We start from the raw sequence: 22,888 nt of genomic DNA, 5'->3' as shown, positions 1-22,888 counted from the left end.
ATCCTAATCTCAGCCTTAGACATTATTTGGATATTTTTTAAATTATAGGATAATTCAATTTTAAAGTCATATTAACCAGGGAATTATAGACACCAAATGTGATAGTTAAATTCTATGTCAACTTGGGTGGGTCAGGATTCTTCCCCGATATGATCTAACATAGTATACAGTCAATTACATGATGGGATCTTCAGTAAAGCACTCAAGAAGTTGTAGGGAGAATGCCAAGCCAAGCTCACTGTCATTGAGTAATTGCTGACTTGTTGCGACCCCAGCAGGTTTCCAAGACTGTAACTGTTTACTGAAGTAGAAAGCCTAGTCTTCCTCTCAAGGAGCTGCAGGTGGTTTTGATGTGCCGCCCTGTAGATCGCAGCCCAGTGAGTAACCACTGCAGCACAAGGGTTCCTTTGTGAGGAGAATAGATGTCTTTGATCTGCTCACAGTCTTGATACAATAGAGCAGTGGTTCTCAACCTTCCTAATGCCTCCACCCTTTAATTCAGTTACTCATGTTGTGGTGACCCCAACCATAAATTATTTTCATTGCTGCTTCATAATTGTAATTTAGTGTATTCTTTCCCTCTTCTTTTTGTGCTTCCTGCATCATTCAATAGTTTTTCCGTAGAATCTTTCAATATTATACCTCAAGGTTGAATTTTTTCTTGAGTTCTTTCAGTTTAAGGTATGTTGAGTGTGTTCTTCCTTTATGATTTTCTAACTCTAGGGCTGTGCACATTTTATATTATAATATCTTAGTTTGGCTTCTCTAGCTGCCCTCTGAAAATGTCTGTTCACCTCTGACTTCATTATTTCTTCCATGTGCCTTAGCTACTCTATGATTAAGAGCAGGTATCACAGTCACTTCTGACATCCACTGTGATCTTCACTGTCTTTGCTTTCAATGTGCACACAGTAAATAATCCAAGAAGCTAGTTTACATGAAAAGGAATGCAGTATAAGAACTGCAGAAAGACGTATTAACTACCTGTAATAAGCATAGGATTACTAGGCCTTAATTGCCAACCCACTGAGAATCCTGGCCCAACCAAGTTGACACAAAACCTATAACGATGTGCTTCCCCAGGGACTGATGCCTGCTGATAACATATCCAAAATACGTAGCGTGAGTCTCCCATCCTCACTTCTAAGGAGTATTTTGACTGAACTTCTTCTAGAATATTTTTTAATTCTTCTGGCGATCTTTGATCTACTTAATATTCTTGATCAACACCGTAATTCAAAGACATCAATTCTTTCATGCCCCCTTTCATTGCCCAGATTTCATTTCATATGATTCTATTGAAAATACCATGGCTTGGGTCAAGCTCACTTTAGTCCTCAATATGGCACTGTTGTTTTATAGCACCAGGAAGATATGGTTTAATTTTAATCCTGTATTTTTATTCTAATGAACTTCAATTTTTTAATCCATTACATACGACCAAAAATCAAGGGATTTTCATGAATGAGATGAGTTTGACTAAGACCCTTGACTTCCAAACTAATGCTTACTCTTGTGATGAGCGACATGCTGCTGTTCAGGTGGGTCATCACAAGCCATAAGGGGCTACACAGCACTGGTTTTGGCCTCACTAAGCCTGGATATTTAGCTAATTCAGGATGGCTTCATGAGTCGTGTCATCAGACTCACATCTAAGGGAAAAGAACTCACAGAAAAAGTGTTTTAGTTAAAAAAAATAAATAAATAAATGTAACTGGAAGTAGTCGAAGACGGTTTCACCTTATAAATATATACTACTTATTGAGTAATTGACTAATAAATTATATATAAATGTAAAATGTTTTAATATAAGTTGACCAAAATGATATTATAAATTTTAAAGTAATACTATCATACATTTTAATAATTACAAATTTAATTTCTTAATTAAAATTTTATTATGTATTATAAAATTAAAACAATAATTAGTAACATGATCATTTTCACCTTATATATAATTTAAGTAAGTTGATATCTATTTTCAGTAAAGCAAAAAACAAACTCACTGCCATCAAGTCAATTTTTACTTATAGTGACCCTTATAGCAGACAGCGTAAAACTGCCCCTGTGTGTTTCCATTTCAACATATCTTTTTATTAGTAAACCACCCTCAATTATTTGAAAAGGTTTTTAAGTCTGGGTTTGTTTTTTTCTTTACTGCACCATTGATTTATTGCTGGCTAGGTTTGCTATCAAATGTAATTTTTATTTAAAAATCATTAGATATTCTAAAGAACACTAGTCACAAGAAAAATCTTCTCATTTTAAGAAATTGTAAATAGCAATGTACTGTTTTTAAGGAACGAGCTTCTGGAAAATTAGGGAAGAGAGCACCTCAAAAATTCTGTAATATCCCTTTAAAGCAGCGGTTCTCAATCTGTGGGTCGCGACCCCTTTGGAGGTCAAGCGATCCTTTCACGGGGTCGCCCAATGCCTAGCAGTAGCAAAATTACAGTTAGAAAGTAGCAACAAAAATAATTTTATGGTTGGGGGTCACTACAACATGAGGAGCTGTATTAAAGGGTAGCGGCATGAGGAAGATTGAGAACCACTGCTTTAGAGAGACAGTAGGAAAGATTAATACAAAAAAAACCTTAAGAACATCAAATTTATATTTTGTCTGCCTTTTTCTATTTCTACCATGGCTATCTCTGTAATTCCTTTTCTTGGTCCTACTAAAATACTTAAAACTATACATTTTAAAAACGAACTCAGAATATACATAACTCCCTGGTCAGTACCCTAGATTAAATTTCCCTATAGTTTTGTTCTGTGACCCTCAGTGCATTCCTAGGTAGAACTCTCCTCACTTACCATTATGTTTTCACTGTGACACCTCTGCCTCATTAAACGTCTCTGCCTCGCCTATGGTGTTTATCAGCAATGTCCAGATCTACCTAAAGCAAAGCAGAGCCTCAACCACCAATTCTTAGAAGAAAAGGAAACACTTTGAAAGTAATAAAGGAAGGGCATGCACTAAGCCAGTACTCTTTAAAATGTCCAAAATGTAATTGAACCTTTAATTTCTGCCCCCAGGGATGCCCAGGAATTTATAGTTCTAATAAGCACCCCACGTGATCTCTGTACATACTAAGGTTTGAGAACCAGTGGATCAGGAAAAGAGTTTTTGACATTTCTTCAGGGACTGAGTATGCCGTAGTCTCCAGAAGAAAGCTATTTTCTTTAACCAGCTTCAAGCTAAATGCATTTTAAGAAAAGACCATTCATCCTAGGAACAGTGAAACAATACACAGGAAACAATATGTAGAAGTGAAGCCCAAAAGTACGCTTTGAAAAAAATAAATAACTTTGATAGGCTTGGGATTCTAAAAGTCTATATGACATTGTACTGAGAAACCAAAAGTCTCCGCTATGCACAGCAGCCGTAATTCATACCCTCTTGTTCTTCACACTGAGGAGCCCAGTGGTGCTGTGGGACACTCGTTGGTCTGCGAACGGAGAGATTGGCAGTTCAAACCCACTAGTGGCTCCCTGGGAGAAAGATGAGCCTACCGGCCACCATAAAGATATACAGTCTCAGAAACCTTATACAAGGTCACTATGAGTCAGAATTGACTTGATGAAAGTGGGTTTTTGATTTGGGGGTTCTTGGTACTGGAAACTTAGAATTTATTCTAGATTTTTAATTAAAAATTATTAATAGTTTCATAAAAATAAGACTAAGTGACAGCCTAAACAGTAAAGAATTCTTGCTATGAGCATTGTGATCTTTTAAAGACAGTGATTATATTCTTCCATCTTCACCTCCTTCTCCTACTCCATTAATATAAACATACTGCCTCTGAAGGTTCCCATCTGATCTTTCCAGTTGCTGTCATTTGTCCCGCACAGATAGTTCTTAAAAGAGCATAATGCTGCAGACAGACATTGGTCACTTGTTAAGCTAAGCTACTGTCTGGTTTTAGGCAGACTAAAAGGGATGTGTTTCTGATTGAACCTTAAAGAATATCTCAGAGCAGTCGTTTCAGGGTTTAATGCCACCTCCTTGAATCCAGAAAGTCTAGAGCCCATGAGAATTTGGAGAGAGGTTCTATATGTACCCCCTCTTGGATGTGTTCTTTCATAGGATCTTTGATCAAAGTGTTCAGTAATGGTAGCCCATTGTCCAGTTCTTCCTATCCCATGACAAAGAAGGTAATAGTTCATGAAGTGGTTAGTTCCATATTCCATATTCTTTTCCTATTTATGACTCTTGTTCCATTAGTAAAATAGGAACTTTGCAATCTTGTTGCCATTGAGTCAATTCTGACTCAATTGACCCCGTAGAACAAGACAGAACTGGCCCCAGAGAGTTTCTGAGATGGTAACTCTTTATGGAAATAGAGACTCATCTTTCTCCCAGAGTGGCTGGTGGTCTCAATCTTGTGGTTAGTCACCAAATACATAACCCATGCTCCTGCAGGGCTCTGCAGTGTGATGCACTGTGGCGCTGTGGTGGCTAATGTGTTGCCCTGATGCTGAAGGCTATGTCCGACACCATGATGATTGTTTTAATGTTGTTGTCAGTTCCAAAGTATAGCATCAAACATAGCCTTCAGTATCACGGCAATACAGATGCCATCACAGTATCACTGACAGGCAAGTAGTGGCTTTAACACATAGCTAGTTCTAGTTAAGCATTCCATTTTTAAATCCAATTCATGTGATTAATTTAAACTTTAAGAGATTTACTCAATAAGTAATAAAATATATGGCATTATTATAAATACCATATTTAAACTGTATTTATAATGCCAAAACACAAGCTCACTAGTCAATTCTGATTCACTATGATCCTAAAGGATGGAGTAGAAATGCCTCTGTGAGTTCAGAAACCCACAGGTTATATGTCTTTAGGGCTATTTCTCCCTAAGAGCATGTGGTGCTTTTGAATTGCTTTCCTTGTGATAAGCAGCCCAAGTTGTAACTCACTATGCCACCTGTGTTAAGTAAGCCTTGACCTCAAGGAGTAATTATCCATCAAGGAAACATCCCAGCCCAGTCTGATAGTAGTCCAGAAGTCCTTCTTCAGACTCACACAGACACATGCAATGATGCAGAATTCAGGGGTTTTACAGGTTGCTGGGGGCAGAGTCATGTGGATCCAGTGACAGAGGATGCATCACAGGGCTCTGACAGCACTCGGGGTCAGCAAGACAAAAGCATGTCTTCTGCTGCAATAACGTGAAATCACAATATCAGTGGGTATCCCATCATGTAAAATAACTTTCTTGCTAAATTAAGAAATTATGAACAGAGAAGTCATTGGAATTGGTTATATTCAATGCATAATTTATACTACATCCAGGAACCCAGATGGCATATTGGTTTTTGGGCTGCAATCCTCAAGGTTAACAGTTAAAAAACACAAGGCACTCCAGGGAGAAAGATGGGGCTTTCTACTCAGACTCGCAGAGACAGTTCTGCCCTGTCCTGTAGGGTCACTCTGTGAGTCAGCATTGTGAGTCCATGGCAATGAGGGATTTTGTTCGTTTGTTTCTCCACAATATCCAAAAATTTTTTTCTATCGTCTATAAATCAAGATGAAATTTGTGAAAAAGTATCAGTATTTTAATATATTTAAGGCTAACGTAAATTTAAACAACAAATCAAACCAGTTGCCACTAAGTTGATTCTGACTGATAGTGGGCTTGTGTGTGTCAGAGTTGATATACGCTCCATAGAATTTTCTGATTGATTTTTTCAGAAGTAAATCATCACGCCTTTCTTCCAAGGAAGAATTAACCTCGATGTAGACTTAACCTCCAAACCTTTTCACTATCAACTGAGTGTTTAATCATGTGTGCCAACCCCGGCCTCCTCAATTGCATCAAAGGCTGGCAGGCAACAGCATGAGGTCCAAAGAGGCATGCACATGGTTCCATAAACAGAGTTTTATGAGAACATAGCCACATCCAATTAGATACGCATCGTCTATAGCTGCCTTTATGCTACTGTGGCAAAATGCAGTCATTGCAGCAAACAAAGTATACCTGCAAAATGTAAAATATTTATGATATGGCTCTTCACAAAAATTGTCCGGTCTCCTGAAGTAGAGTCTCTGAATCACAAATAAAACTCATCCTGAATATAGTAGACACTTTAGCAGAGCAATACATGCTTTCTCTTTCCTGACTGTTATAAACCAGAATCATACTATTTTATAACTAATTTGTTCTAATCCAATGATGTTAGTTTCCTTTGTAAATTGGAAAGTTAAATTTTGATTATATTTTCTTTAGAACCCACTGGGAATCTTTTATGAAAGTATCCAATAAATGGTGTCTCCAAATACATCCACTTTGGGAGTTTTCATAAATTGGAATGATTGAAAAGTTTTTAAAAAGTAAGCATCTAATTTGGCCCTGTGATACTAGGGCAGTACTGAAAAAGTGAAACAATGTTGTATCAAGGTTTGTTTTGAAAGTCAGTAATTGTTAGATTATAACAGAATATAGGAAAATTGTTTCATGGTGATCCAATTTTCAATTTTTTAAATTTCTATTTCAAAATTTAATGGAAAGAAATTAGACATAAATTTTGACACAAAATTTAAAACCATAAACATAACTTTTAAAATGAGATTTGTCTTAAAATATTTGCAAAGAAATGTATAAATATTTTAGAAGCAAGGAAGGTATATCAGTGAAAACATTTTGATTAAAATAATTACACATATTAATCTCAAATATATAGTTGAAAATATCTCTATTTAGCAGAAGTTATTCTGAGTTCACTCAACAGCTGTAGAGAAAAACATATCCTCAATTAAGAAGCATACCAGCCTGTGTGATCACAGGTGTCAAGGGATCAGGTATCAGGTATCATCAGAACTAAAAACCTTACCATAGTGACTAAGTGGGGTTGTGCAGAGTGGAGACCCAAAGCCCATTTGTCAGCCACTGGACATCTCCTTACAGATGGGTCTTGGGGAGGAGCAGAGCCAGTCAGGGTGCGATGTAGCAACGATATAAATTACAACTTTCCTCTAGTTCCTAAATGCTTCCTCCCCATCCCACCACCACCACCACTGTCATGATCTGAATCCTACCTTGCAAGTCTGACTAGACCAGAGGATGTACACTGGAACAGATGGGAACTGGAAACACAGGGAATCCAGAGCGGATGATCCCCTCAGGACCAGTGGTGTGAGTGGCGATACTGGGAGGGCATAAGGAGGGTGGGTTGGAAAAGGGGAACCTATTTCAGGGGTCTACATACAACAGAAATTCGGGTGAAGGGAGACATGGAACAGAGCAAGATATGACAAAATAATGATTTATAAATTATCAAAGGCTCATGAGGGAGGGGGGAATGGGGAGGGAGGGGAAAAAGTGAGGACCTGATGCTAGGGGCTTGGGTGGAGAGCAAATGTTTTGAGAATGATGAGGGCAATGAATGCACAAATGTGCTTTACACGATGTGATAGGAGTTGTATGAACCCCTAAAAAAATGATTTTTAAAAAAGAATTATAAGATCTAAGTAAAGAGTAAATTAAAGACATCTACAATTTTAAATTGATCATAAAACACAATTCCATATAGCAATGCAAGCAGTTTAACAAGAAATCAAATAATTAGATTACAAAGTTAATTTTTGTAAATTGGATATTGATACTTTAGTCACAGATTCATTAGGAAAATAATTTTCTTAAACACATATATGCCAAGGATATTTATTCTGATTATTTTATTTTAAATATTTAATTTATCAATATAAAGGACATTTTTAAAGGTTTTATGTATACAAATGTACATCTTTATAAAGAATTTTACATTTTAATATTTCTTGATAGAACTATATGTTCCTAATATAATAATAAAAAATATTTTTAAAATAAATCAATTTACTTTAAAAACTACATATCTTTAGAAACCCATCACACTCTCTAAAGGTAAAGTGGAATGGCTTGGTATGACTCTTCTAGCCAGACTTCGTAATTCACGCCACACACCCCCACATACCCCCAGCCCAGTAAGTGGGTGAGAGCATGCAAATGACATGTAGAGGGCTTTCAACTTGAGGATTGTTCAGTTTTGTCATTCGGCTGGGTATAAAAGTGAGCTCTCTCAGAAACAAGGGCATAGGACTCCCACAACCATGAAGAAAAAAAGCCACTAGTAAGAGTATGTGGGAGACACACCTGCCTGAAGTGGAACCACTGAGGTTCTAGAGGCCACCTTGCTGAGATTGTGAGAAGTAGTGTGGTTGAGAGCTGAGGACCAGAGAGAGACGTGGCTGTTGGCATGACAGAAGAGATAGAGCTGCCAGTTGAAGAACTGTATCCTTAATGTTTTCTAGTCTTGATTTGCGGTAACCTGTTAACAACCCTAGTAAATCCCCATAATTGTGAGTATTGTCTATGAGTTCTGTGTAACCACCTAAATGAATTCTCCAACTTAGCAGAGAAGTAGTGTATTATGGGAGGGATGATTGGTGTCAGAATAGGATATAAAGGAATAGAGATGAGTCATGTCTGACTTGTGCCTTAGGGAAATCAGCCTTGGGCTCGTGTGGAGTGGAGTTCTCCTGAAACCTAGTAGGTCAGCACTGGTCCGCAAGTTATTTCCTTAATGCCTTGTGTATACTCAGGGTCTGTTTCCTCATTTAAAATAAAAGAATTTAAACAAGCATGCCTTATCGGCTCTCTTCCAAATCTAATGTTTGATTGCTAATAATCCAGCCTTTTCATTTGATAGATGAAGGAAGAGAGGCTGGAGAGGGAAAAGATTTTTCTAAAGCAAATGATATAATCAGAGAAACTACAGCCAAGTGCCCGTACTCTCCGATTCAGACCCTCTGCAGTATGCAAAGTAAGCATTGATAGGTGCCATGCAGTTGGCGCCTATACGTGTGGTGAGCACACGGACTAGAGAACTCCTCACCTTCTGGCCCTGCACTGTTCTCACAGTCACTGCTCTGATGAGCCCATTGCTGAAGCCAATGTTTTAGTCCATGTCACTGGGGATGCCCCTCTCTTCCACTGCTTGATCTAGCATGAGGTCTTCTCCGGTTATGAGATGGCCAATCTCAAACGAAAAAGGACCCATTCTGGCTTCTCATGAGCATTCTGACTGTGCTTCCTCTAAGGCAGATTTGTTTGTTCTTCTGACAGTTCATGATAGCTACTACCGCTATCGAGCTTTCCATCCAAGTCCATCTGTAATTGTAATAAGCAAATCATGCTTGATATCAGAGACACTTTATGAAAATGTTCCTCAGATTTATGTCTCAAAATTGTCACAGGAATTATTTTCACATCACAGTTATCCTAGTCTGAAAAGGTAAAAGAATAGCACTTTATTTTCCCAAGATTCCAGCCCTATTGTGCATTAGTTCTCGACTTGGGTAACCCATGTTTTAAGGGAAATATTTGAATAACGTGCACAGTTAAATTGACTGACAAAGAGCTCAACACATTTTGCCTATGACTCTAAACAAAGAATTAGAAATGTATTTATTCCCACAGGTCTGGCCTTTGTGTATCCTACAGATGACTCAATTTAAATAATTTCTAACATAAGGCTTCTGTCTTCTTTCAGCTCGGCATAACCTTGGATTTCTAGAAATAAACACTGAGTGAGTTTAATCAAGAAACTTCTATTAAACTCCAGGTTGAAATCTCTTCTCAGAAAATATTTGAATAAAACCACACATTCTGACAATCTGGAAGAATTATTTTGAAACTTCCATATAATAAAATTTAGTCCAGTTGAGAAAATTTGAATTAAAATATAAGGTGGTTTGGGGTGGAGGAGTGGGGCATAAACTCCATAAACAATGGGAAGTAAGGAATTAAAATATAAGGTTTTAATATCTTTGTATTTTATTTAATATATTTAATTAGAGGCTTGTTATGCTTACTACTTGTTACATTTATATTTGATTATCTTTATGACAAATAAATTATTCCAAAGCTTAGTGGTTTATAACAGCAGCTTTTTATTTATATCTCATAGTTCGTGCGTCAAGAAAGAAAATGAATCTCAGATCAGCAATGCTCTGCTTCAAGAAGAATTGGCAGAGGTTCACTTGGAAGGATTTAGCTGAGTGATAGGTTCATCAGAAGGGTCTAAAGAGGTCTCACTCATACGTCCAACACCTGACACAAATCGTGGAAAGATTTAATCTCCAAACCTACATTGTGGCTCAGAGCTCCAGAGAAAATGCTCCAAGAGGCCCAGGCAAACTGTTAGTGTTTCTTCTGACCTACCTTTGGAAGTCTAGTCCATCACTTCTGCCGTATGCTGGCCAAATCAGTCACTGAGAGCAGTTAAGATTCAGGGGGTTGGGAATTAGACTCAGTAAAAGTAGTAGCCAAAAAATATGAGGTCACATTTGATGTCCAACACTATTTTGTTGCCCAAAGGATTTGAGGTAGCTTACTTATAAAATGTCAATTGGTTAATTAGTCTTAAAATATTTAATTATCTTAGTTATAGATAACTATTGCAACAGAAATATCGCAGTGGATGACTTCAACAAACCGAAGTTTACTCTCTCACAGCTCAGCTTATTATGGAACTCTTGGGTCTGTAGGAAGGTCCTTGTTACATAAGTTACTTGGTATGTCTGGGCCTCAATCTTCCGCTGGGTCTAGGAAGTCCTCAGCACAGGGTCCCTGAGTCTCAATGATGCACCCCGCTTCAGTGTTTCTTTCTGTCTTTCTCTGTGCTAGGTGACGGAGCTCCAGGAGCGCCGACAGAGCGTGTCCACCCACAGCTGCACCTTCATCGCTGCACCGCCCGCGCTCCCATTCACCAAGCAGACTCAGATTGTCACAACAAGCAAGTGCCAGCAACGCACCGGCTCCCTTTAACTTGCAGTCCCAGAATGGAGTCGTGCTGATAGGCACTAACATTTCTGCCTAAATGAATCCTAAGGAAAGTCTCTTGCTCAAATTTCAGAGTCAAAATTACTTCTCATCTCTTTATGTGAAAAAGCCATTATCTTCTCATTTTCATTTTTCTCAAAATTTTTGAAACCTCCTCATGCAAGCAATGTGTTTCCAAAGCACATGTGTAAATAAATAGACACAAGAAGATTATAAATGAGAGAAATAGGGAATGAAGAAAATATAGTAGCCACCAAGCAAGTTCAAAAAACGCAGAACCAATTCCTCTTCTCTGAGACCATGCGGGCAATGGCTCTGCCATCCAGACATTAGGAGTTGATCACAGTCTGATTCTATGTGGAGGTCTCTCAGTGGAGGTCCACAGCTCTGCTTGGCAGGGTGGCAAGGACTGGTCAGCAACGCTAAGATCCAGAAACCCATAGCTCCACCCCATGAAGCCTAGGAAGCAAGGTGGCAGGCAATCTGCTACCTGTGCTCTGAACTGTTCCAAAGATGGACTTTTTGCTGTCTTGGAGGAAAATAGAGTGTCTTTGTCTTTTTCCTTCTGATAAAATTCCAAAAGGCAGATACATTCTTTTCTTTCTGCAATGTTCAGTCATAATTATCTTTATACTTGATGAGATCGTATTTAATGTCAACATTTTTAACATATTGCTGGAACCATAGATGTGCATACTCTAAGGTGAGCGAGAGCCACTCGTTGGTCCATGTATTGTAGTGTGGTGACTTGGGGTGGGTGGCTGTGTGCTGGAACCTATACTGCCAGTGTTTAAAAGGCCAGCCACGGCACCCGTGGTGGACAAAGTTCAGCAGAGCTTTGATCCAAAGACAAAGTAGGAAGGAAAGCCTGGGGGGAGAGGTCTAAAACACTTACCAGTGACACTTTACAAAAACTAGCAGATGATACATAGTCTGTCAGACTGCCAGAAGTTAAGGCCCTCGAGTGAAACTACACCTAGAAAAACTGTGCCTCCTCAAATTAAAGTAATCTTAATGGCATAGATAGAGTAAAACTAACTGTACTTTCAGTAGCTAGATGACACACCTTAAAATGAAAAGAACCTGCTACAAACCTTCATTAATAATCAGAATAAGGAATATCCAAAACATGAATCTGGAAAAATTGGAAATCATCAAAAATGGAATGCACAATGATTGATGTTCAAGGCATTTATGAGCTAAAATAGACAGGCATTGACCATTTTAAACTGTACAACCATATTATACATACATAAGGCCTATCATGAATTATATGCTATAGTGATAGGATAATACCCATCTGTCTGTAAATTAGGCCAATAAATAGAGATACCAGGAGGGTAAGGAGAACATGGGGGAAGAAAGGGGTAAGTGATCACAATGATCTACATATAACCCCTTCCTAATGGCATGGGCAACAGAAAAGTAGGTGAAGGGAGACAGCAGTTGGTGTAAGATATGAGGGCACGATTTATAAATGATCAAGGGCTCATGAGAGAGAGAGGGTGAGGGAGGGGGGAAATGAGGAGCTGATAGCAAGGGCTCAAGTAGAAAGAAAATGATTTGGAAATGATGATGGCAACATACATACAAATGTGCCGGACACAATAGATGTGTGTCTGGATGGTGATAAGAACCCCCAATAAAATGAATTTTTTTAAAAAGAATTGGAGTGATACACAGCTATGTACAGATATATGTATAATTGCCTATATCTTGACTTCTAAAGTCATTTCTCTTCTAAAAGAAAGCAGGGGTGTTGGAGAACTCATTCATTCCAGGATTGAGATAAGAAAAGTGTAAGATCAATCTGTAACTCCCTCTCTCCCCTACCCCCGAAAGCAAGAATATGTTTGAAGAATTGAGAGGACTTCCTATGTGGATCCCAGTGCGAGCCAGTAGGGTGAAGACGAGGATGAGAAGGGAGAGCTGCCCGAGGAAGAAAATTGAAGGAGACGCTCCTTCTCGGGGTTATGAACTGCTCCTGCTCTTGCTCTTGCTCCTGCATGAGCCTGAGAGCATTGTCTCATAATCCGTGCTCTTGGACACCACTCTCTTTGCCCTAATACTGCCACAGGTTCCCACCCATCTACTAATCAAATCAGGGCAATTTTAAGGTAAAAATATTGTTATTATATTATGAGTGAAATGAGATTTACTCATTTTAATTCTAATTAGAATTAATAACAATAAGAGCAAAATATTATAATCCATTGAATAAAGTAGTAAGCTATCAGTATATACTAATACAAATACTAATAAATAAGTAAATAAATTAAAAGTTGAGGATTTCAATATTAACAGGATATCTCAACCTATCACCCACTACCTTTGAGGCAGTTCTAACGCCTAGTGAGCCTGTATAGGTCGCTGCAGGTCATAAACCCTTACAGAAGCAGACATGTCTATGTGGAGCCAGGTCTCACCCTGAGAGGTTGGTGGGTTTGAAAGGTTGGCCCCACATGTAGTCCATGTACCCATCTGGGTTCATCCAGTTCAAAGCACCTTGCTATGTACATTTATAAATTTCAAAAGAGAAGAGTAGCTTCATAGGGCGGGAGGTGTGCATGTCTACCAACCTAACTAAATTATCTACTTATGAGACCAATTAAATAGTGCATACCTAAGATAATGCAATAGAACAACACTATGAATGCTGATTGACATCTAGTTCTTCCTCTGAATGTGTAGACATCTGAATTCCAACCCAAAGCTTGAGGTGTTTACCCAGATCGCTAACCTATTTAGTCCCTAAATTCTAATATTGTTCCATTTTCCCTCAATTTTCAAATTTTTGATAGAGTCATGTAAAATATCTCATTACATTTATGTTTAGGATGACTTACAACCAAATAATGTTCCATTCTACTGTGCATAGATAGATGGCACTTAGCAAGCAACAACAGATTTATTTAATATCCCCTTGTCCTTTTCTAATTTCCCCCATGCTTTCTCTTTTTCTTAGAGGTCAATTTGTCTGAGGTTTCTCATTTTTCATTAAACATGTTCTTTAAAAAAACATGTTGCTTTGTCAATCCTCTCCTTTTTGTTTTTTATGTGAGCATATTGTTGCTGCTGTTAGGTGCCACGTAGTCTGTCCTGACCCATAGCAACTTTTGAACACCAGGACGGAACCCTGCCTGGTGCTGCACCATCCTCACAATGGTCCCTGTGCTCGAGCCCAAGGTGGCAGCCACTGGGTCGGTCCATCTTGTTGAGGGCCTTCCTCTTTTCCACTGGCCCTCCACTTGACCAAGAGTGACGTTCTTCTCCAGGGACTGGTCTCTAAGGACAACATGTTCAAAGTATGTGAGATGAAATCTCACTATCCTTGTCTATAAAGAGCATTCTGGCCATACTTATTCCAAGACATAATGCCAGAGAATGGGCCCTTTGTGTTGGAAGACAGTCAGACTATCATTAAAAAAGGAGCAGCCTTCCCAAAGTTCAGTTGACCATGGTGATGTGAATGGAGTAAAGTCTGGGAGTGAAACCTCTGGGATCTTCATTTACTGATGGGGCACCGCTGAAGATGTGACGGAAAAGATACAGACATCAATTAATAAACTGAACTTGGAATATAAGAAGTATGAATCTAAGAAACTTGGAAGTCTTCAAGAATAAGGTGGACCACATAAAAATTGAACACATGAATATATCCTAGGTGTTAGTGAGTTGAAATGGATTGGTATAGGCCATTTTGAATCAGAAAATGTATATGGTTTACTATGGTGCGAGTAACACAATCAAGACGAGTGGGGTTGCCTTCATCAACTGCAAGGACATTTCAAAGTCTATCTTGAACAACAATGCTGTCTGTGGTGGGATTATATTTATCCACATTCAAATAAATCAAATTGATAAAACTATTATTTAAATTTATGCAGCAAGCACAAAACCTAGGAATAGAAATTGAAAATTCTACCAATTTCTTCAGTCATATTTTGATCAAACATGCAATCCAGAGAGATGCATTAATAATTATCAGCAAGTGGAATGCAAAAGTTGGAAACAAAGAGGAAGAAATAGTGCTTAGAAAACATCATCTTGGTCATAGAAATGAAGCTGGAGATCACATGATTGAATTTTTTTTTTAGACCAGTGACTTCTTCATAGCAAATAACTTATTTCACAACACCAAAGGCAATTGTACAAATGGACTTCTCCAGATGGAAAACACTGAAAACAAATTGACTACATCTATGGGAAGAGACATGGAGAAGCTCACTCCCAGACTTTATTCCATTCACATCACCATGGCCAGCTCGACTTTGGGAAGGCTGCACCTTCTCAGTGATAGTCCCAGTGTCTTCCAACACAAAGGGCCCATTCTCTGGCATTATCTCTGATAATGCTCTGCTTCCATTCATCAGGCCTCAGTACCTGCCAATGTTTAAATTCTATGCATAAAATTTTCAGCAGCCACTTCTTCCCAAGTAGAGAGCTAATAACTTCTTCAGAGTCTGTTCTTAGTCTGGAAGCTCTGCTGAAACCTCTTCCCTTAGGGTGACCCTGCTGGCATTTGAAATACCAGCGACACACCTTCCAGAAACCAAGCAACACACAGCCACAGTAAGAAAAGTGTATATGAGAGTAAGTAAAAGACATATAAATCTTTACTTAACAAAAACATTGAAATGTTAAGCTATTGCTTCTTCCTATCTTCCAGTAGGTTAACACACTTCAGAAGGCAGGGTTTCAACACACGTCAGAAGGCAGCGTTTTGACTCTCTTGCCCTTCCCTGAAGGATTCTGTGCCCTTAGATTTGTGCCCGTCAAGCAGCAGTGTTGGCATCATTTAGGGACTCGAAAAATGTTCCTTTGTCAATTTTTTGTACTGTGAGTCCTGTGAACAAACCAAAGGAAGCCTGAATGGAAAACACGGAGCTGCAGGGTAGATAGAGTAGCATTCCCCATGAAATTCTCTAAGAAGTGACCTTGCTGGCCTCAAAGCATGAGTAGAAATGTTACCATGCTGGAAGAAAACTTCCACAAATCAACTTTCTTGGACTTTTTTTACCCACGCAGGGTTCAATCTTCCTACAACTTCGTGCAGTAATCTCCTGCGATTATCTAGTGTCCTTTCCGAAATTTACCAAGATGACCCGTTTGGGCTGCTCACCAAGACTTTGGGGAGTAGTGACTGAGAGCTGATAAGTGTGGACAGAGCAGTGTCTTCGTAACTGTCACGTTTGCGCCCATGGTAACAGTCACTGCATCAATCTATTTATATGCTCTGGTGTAGTGGGAATGCGGGGTAACTGGTTAACTGAAATCTTTATTAAAAAGCAGTTGGAATTCTGAAATGTGTGATTTCTGTTTAAAAATAGCTAAGCTGCAGAATTTTTCTTGACATGTTAACAATCGAAAAATATTTTTTGTGACACCAGGGGTGATGACTTAATCTACTTACTAACATTGTCGTGTGTTTTTCCCAGTGTTGCAAGTTCACGTTTGTTTGCTTTAAAAAAAGGAAAGGAAGAGGGTAAGTGGCCATCTGAGGTGCAATTATTAGTCTCTTCCTATATCCAGAAGGGGAGAAAATGATGAACATTGAAAGACTCAAGGAAACAATTAGTCCAACAGACTAACGGACCTCCCAGATTTCAGACCCATAATGGTGATATCAGAAACACTACCACTATCCACTGAGGAGCCCGGATGACACACCAGTTACTCATTGGGCTGTGATCCACAGGGTCTGAAGTTTGCAGCCACCAGCCACTCTGTGAGCAAAGTCAGTCTTTCTTCTCCTGTAAACAGCTACAGGAGCAACCCAGCTGCTCGGGTCATTGTGAGTTGGCATTGACTGTAGCGGTGACCACTATCAACTTCCCTAAAATGGACCACATCACAAGGTCCTGGAGAGAGTGAGAGAAAAAGGTGACCAAAACTCATTTGGTGGGACCCCAAGTCTATGGATGTTTGTCACTCTTTCAGATCTGGAAGCGAACTTATGCTCTTATGAGAATAATACCAGTTTGGATCAAAAGGTAGCGTTTACCCTAGGACAAGGATCAGAGGGGAAATACAGGGATGAAGTGAGAAAGGTGATGGTATGTTCAAGGGTTTGTAGTCGATGAGGTGAAACAAAATGTCAATGAAATTTTTAATGTAAAACTGTTGATTTGCTCTGTAAAACTTCACCTAACTTAAAATAAAAACTTTTTTTTAATAAGCAGACTACCCCTGGGGAAAATCACAAAAAGCAATTACTGTAACCTTTGAAGTTGACCTCTATGCCTTGAATTCATCTTTGGGATTTTCTTGACCTTCTTTAAAATGCCTGATCCATCTAAAAATATTATTTTATGTAAGGCACCAATCCTATAAACCTGCTACAAAGTTTTAATGGTTTGGGATGGTTTCCAGTTGAGTTTTCTTAATAATTTTATATGAGACCTGACCTCAAAATCATTTGGGAGGTTTATTTATTCCACAGGCACAAAAAGTATACTTCCTTTATTTACTTATTTCTTCCTTCCTTTCTTACATTCCTCCTTCCTTCCTTTCTTTTTCTTTCTTTATCTAATTCTAACTAGACTAAGCATGAGTGGTCCTGAGGTGTTTTGTTTTTTTATCTCTTTTTAAGTTGACAGTTAAAAGCTACAAGTCCTTCCTGGGGAGAAAGTTGGAGCAGTCAGATTCTGTAAAGGGTAGAGTGCAGACCGTCTGGCACAGGACTGCTGCATCTTGTAGAGTTCGGATGAGGCAGAATTGACTTGGTGGTGGTGAGTTTTACTTTTAGTTTTGGATGATACAGATAAGACAAGTATTTTACTGAGAGAACTTACGTACAACCACCCACTAATTGCAAGACGTCTTTAAACACTTTTTTTTTTTCAGAATAAACCTGTGCATGTATGAGCTAGAGCTTTAGTAGTAATACTTTTAGACTTACCCTTGTACATATTATATTTCTTAAATATATAAATAGCAATGAGGGAGCTCTGAAAAGTTTATGTAAAATGGAATTGACTGATAATAAAATTTTTCCATGAGAATTTTGAAGCCCCTTGTATAATATTTCCTTGCTTTCTACTTATTTCTAGATATATTCTAGTTAACCGTATGATTTCTGTAATTCTTTTTTAATTTCCAAATATGCAGGAGCATGAATTAGTTAGGACATGAACTAAAATAAAAATTTTAAATGTAAGTGTCTAAAAGGACACAGTTTATTTCTGTTGCAGAAGTAGTTGGGCGACAAAATTAAGTAGACGGCTCTGTTCCACAAACATATGCATTTTGCTACTCCCAGCACCTAGGATCTTACCCACACTCCTAAGACATTAACTACATCACAGACAAACACTGTCTCTGCACCAACAAGTGGGCAGGGGCAAAGGGAAAATAAATTATAAGCCATTTCCTTTTCTAACATCTTTCCCTGAAAAGGGAAAGTGGTTACATTGACCACTTCAAATCCAAAGAAAATTGCCAGCCTATGCAGGAAAGACAGGACAACCATTTTCCCAGCTCCATCTAAAACTTAAGAAGGAGAAGGAACAAAGATAGATCATTAGCATTCTCTGTCACGAGGGCCTTTAGTTGTCCTTTTGCTTTAACTTAATTACATTGTGGTGAAAGTGTGGGCTGGATGATCTCAATTGTTCAAAATATTGATGGCAAATGGTCAATTTGTATAAATGCTTCCTGTTTTCTTGAGAAGAATAGATATTCTTCAACTGTTTTGGTTAGTGTTTTATATATGTCTATTAGGTCAATATTACTCATTGTGTTGTTGAAATCTTTTATATCCTGATCTATTATCTACTTGATTTAACAATTACAGAGACCACTGTAGTAATTAGTCTCCCATTATCGCCCTGAAAGTACAATTATTTATGTATAGGTGTGCATAGTTCTGCCAATCCTCAAGTCATTATGTGGTGCATGAGGGGAATGTGAAAAATTCCATTATCCTTACATTTAGAACTGTTAAATTTTCCAAGGGATTTGAGCTCTTCATCAATTTAGTATGTGATCTTCTATCTTTAAGAATGCTTCTTGTTTGTTCTAAAGAATTAATTTTGTGATCTTTGAGTAACTATACCAGCTTTTTTCATTAATACCATATATCATTTCCATACTTTCATTTCAAACCTGCCAAATGGCTTCATGTGCCTCTGTAAAGTAAAAGGGGATATCGTCTATTATTTTTTTTAATTTCAGACTAATAACTTTTGTCATACAAATGGGGAGTTATGTATTACTAATATTTTAATTCCATTCTATCATTCATATTTTGCTATTTACAATAAATCAAAAATACTGCTGCAAAATCACAGACACATTTAGTAAACAAAAGCATCAAAATGTGAAGCTACTGTTTCTCCACATAACCTTTATTACATGCATACGCTTCTGAAAGTAGTGTTTCCCTTTCTCTAAAGCTTCCCTCTCTAGTCCTGGTGGAGCTATCTGGTAAATGCTGGAAGCCACCTGCAATGTTGAAGTTCAAACTCACGGGTCCCATGAAAGGAGGAAGAGGTTAGCAGCTCCAATAAAGATTCAGCCTGAGAAACAAGAGAGAAGGCTCCTGTGAGACAGAATTGACAGGGTGGCAATGCGTTAACCTTCTCCTGAAGGATTTTTCTCTCTTCAATCCATACCACATAACAATGGCAATTTGGGTATCCTCAAGCACACAAATCATGTTCCTTTAATTGAAGAGACAAGGAAACATCTGAATGGGGCGAGATCGGGGCTTCAGGGTAAATGAGATTAAGTTTCCCAACAAAATTCTCAGAGGTCAGCCTGGTTACTCTCAACAAATAAGCAGGTACATTGTCACAAGGGGCAGGGTGGGAGGTATGCTCAGTGAAACTTTCCTGGATGTTTCTCACCAGTGCAGTTTTTAATTTTTTAAAACTTCCAATAAGTCCTCATGATTGGCCTTTGCCCTTCAAGAAAATCTATCACAATTATTCCCTTTGAAGACCAAAAGGGTAATCTTGGGAGAGGTTCTCAAGAAAGCAGGCTATCCTGTGAGAATCCATTAGGAAACCTTACTCCTCCACCCTACAGTTCAGGTTGATCCCTATCCAAACTTCTTTTTGGTCTCAAATCTCAAAGAATGTTGAGGAGGCCCATCATTTGTATCCCGTGATGGTACCAAAACTGCTTGTGTTTTTGGTCCAGTTTTTTTTTTTTACTTGAGCAAACAAAACATATTTCTCTCTATTTGGGGCCTACAAGACCGAATTCAGAGCGCAAGCTCCAGGGGAAGGCTTCCTCTCTGTGTCAGCTCTGGGAGGAAGGTCTTGGTCTCCTTTCAGCATCTGTTGACCTGGTGGTCTGCGGACAACTCCATGTGTCTTGGCATCAATCTTCCCCTCCATCTAGGCTATGAATCTAAATATGTAGTGTGCTCTCAACTCATCTTTTTTAATAAGATTGAGATTTCTCTTTCTTTCTTTTTCTTGTGTCTCTAGCCACCCTCCGGAGAAACTCTCTTTGCTTATCACCAAGGCAGTAACCTTCATAGAGATGGTAATGAAAGGATGAGGACACATCCCAACCTAACCCTCCTTGTTAGCATAACACGCACAACTGAACTCTCTTTGACATAAAGTTTTCCTACCTCATTAACCACTGCTCGTTCTCTCTCTCTCTCTCTCTCTCTCTCTCTCTCTCTCTCTCTCTCTCTCTATCTATCTATCTATCTATCTATCTATCTATCTATCTATCTCTCATTGCAACCCCTGCGCTGGGTTAGTAGGTTAAGAAGTAGGCTGCTATCAGTGAGACAAAGAGGAGAGTTTTCTACTCCGAGGGCTCAGCCCAGAGATGCCCGCCCCTTCTCTGTGTTCCTTGCAGATCCGCCAGCCAGCCCTCTCCCTGGGCCTCCCCATGCCCCCATGCACACGCATTCCCACACAGGGGCACACACACAAGCATACAGAGGTTCCCATCCTGCCACACCGCTTCAGGCCTGCCAGGGAGCGGATACAAGTCTGGCAGAACTTTCTGCAGCTGCGGCAGAGGGGCCCAAACCCTTTGGGACTTGCTCACTGCATTCTCCCTTCTCCCTGCTCCTCTGTCCCACCCTTTGTGCTCCAAACAGTAGATCTGCACACCAGTGGCGGCCCCCCTCCCACCTGCCTACCAGAGGGAAGTGCCCCTAGCCAGAAACAGATCACCCAATCCCCAACCCATCCCCTAAATACGCTCCCCTGCACTGGGGCCAACACTCTCTATCTGCAAACAGCCCCTAGGGAGACCTGAAGGTGGTTGGAGCACAAATCATAGGCCAAGGCGAGAGGGAATCCCCAGCAGGACAAAGGGGAAACAACCCTGCGAGGCAGTTGACTAAAGGCAGCCAGCTGAAACACCAACACCAACCTCCCAAAGAGAGAACCCAGGGCTCTGAGGCACCCAGAAAAGTGGCACCAAGTCCCAATAAATTGACCAAAAAACAACAGGCTGCTTCCAGTTTCAACAAGAACAGAGAAACAAAATCCAATACCAGAGGACCCGGACCTAACAGCAGTCATAGAAAAGGCAGACGTTGACCTCCCACAGAAAGAAATCTCCAGAATGCTGCTTGGAGCCATACAAGCCAGACATGAGGGAAGCATTACAGAAAAAGGATGAAATGATAGAGGAAATAAAGGCCATCAAATTGCTGTCCTTTCCGTTCCCTCTTCATTTGCAGGAAAAAAGAACTCACAAGGAGCAAAATCAGGTAAGGTGTGTGGGGCAAGAGAGGCATACTGGTTTTTGCCAAAAACTGACACACTGAGATGGCTGCATGATCAGGTGCATTGCTGTGGTGGCAAAACCAGTCCCCTGTCTGCCACAAATCAGGTCTCGTCACACACTGTTACACAATCTTTTCAGAACCTCTGAATAGAGAGCTTGATTAACAATTTGACCTGGTGGAACAAATTCCAAATGCACTATGAGTTGACATTTTCATCTGTTCAGCAAGTTGACAGATGTCCAGAACAAGGTTTGCCAAATCAACATTTTACCTTTTTTGAAATTAGAAAACCACTCATACACTTGAATTTTTCCTGTAGCGCTGTTCTTGTAAGCTGCATTCAACATCACAACAGTTTCTGTGGCAGTTTTCCCAAGCAGGAAACAAAATTCCACAGCTACGCACTGCTCTCTTAAATCAGCCATCATAAAAACAAGGTTCAAGCAAAACTGCTTTCAGGAAAAAAATCCACTGTGACCAGAGAGAACCTTCCAGGCGATGCTGCTAGGTGCACTAACTCAGAATGAATTGCTTAATGCTTGTCTGGTGTAGAAAAAGTGCATTCTACAGAAAGCTCCACTCTTCCCAGTGCAATTTGGGGTTTTGGGGGCATGCAAATATATAAATAGCTACCCTCTTTTAGCTGTAAGTTTCATAATTTCAGGGTTCCTCTCCTGTAGTGCAACCAAAAGCCATATGTAGGACAATATCAGGCCACATCACCTGGGGTTATGGACCCAGCGCTAAGGGGCTGTTTGGATAATATATGCTCTGATCTAGGATCCTCATTGTTCCTCAAAGCCTGATTCTATCTCTGTCTCTATCTTTATATCAATATCTATTTATAACTGTGGTATACTGAACTGTAAGCTTGTAAGCAAAGTTAAATCTTAGATGCTTCACTAAACTTAAAATAACTCAGGGTCACTTTGAGGTAAATTCCCAGGTACATGTGGTTGGAATAGCAAAGATAATGTGAATATTGTCTAAATATGCCTGTGAAGGAGGGCTATGATTCAAAATCCTTACAAGAGTTGGTGTGTGTGTGTGTGTGTGTGTGTGTGTGTGTTTTCTCCTCATCCAGAGGCAAATGTGAAAAGCAAGCATTCTTTTACTGACTCCCTCTGCAAGTCAGTTCACTAAGGATGTCTCCTCTGGGGATTCCAACCTTCTCATAGAAACACGACCATATATACTCGAGTATAAGCCGACCCGAATATCAGCCGAAGCACCAAATTTAGCACAGAAATTGCATAAAAATATGTTTTAAAAAACTAGGCTTATACACAGGTATATACAGTACTTTGTCTGTATTCCAAAATTTGCCTAGTTACTCATATGTTAT

The sequence above is a fragment of the Tenrec ecaudatus genome, chromosome 1 (assembly GCF_050624435.1).
Source record: "Tenrec ecaudatus isolate mTenEca1 chromosome 1, mTenEca1.hap1, whole genome shotgun sequence".
NCBI lineage: Eukaryota > Metazoa > Chordata > Mammalia > Afrosoricida > Tenrecidae > Tenrec > Tenrec ecaudatus.
Note: the sequence above shows the minus strand (reverse complement) of the source record.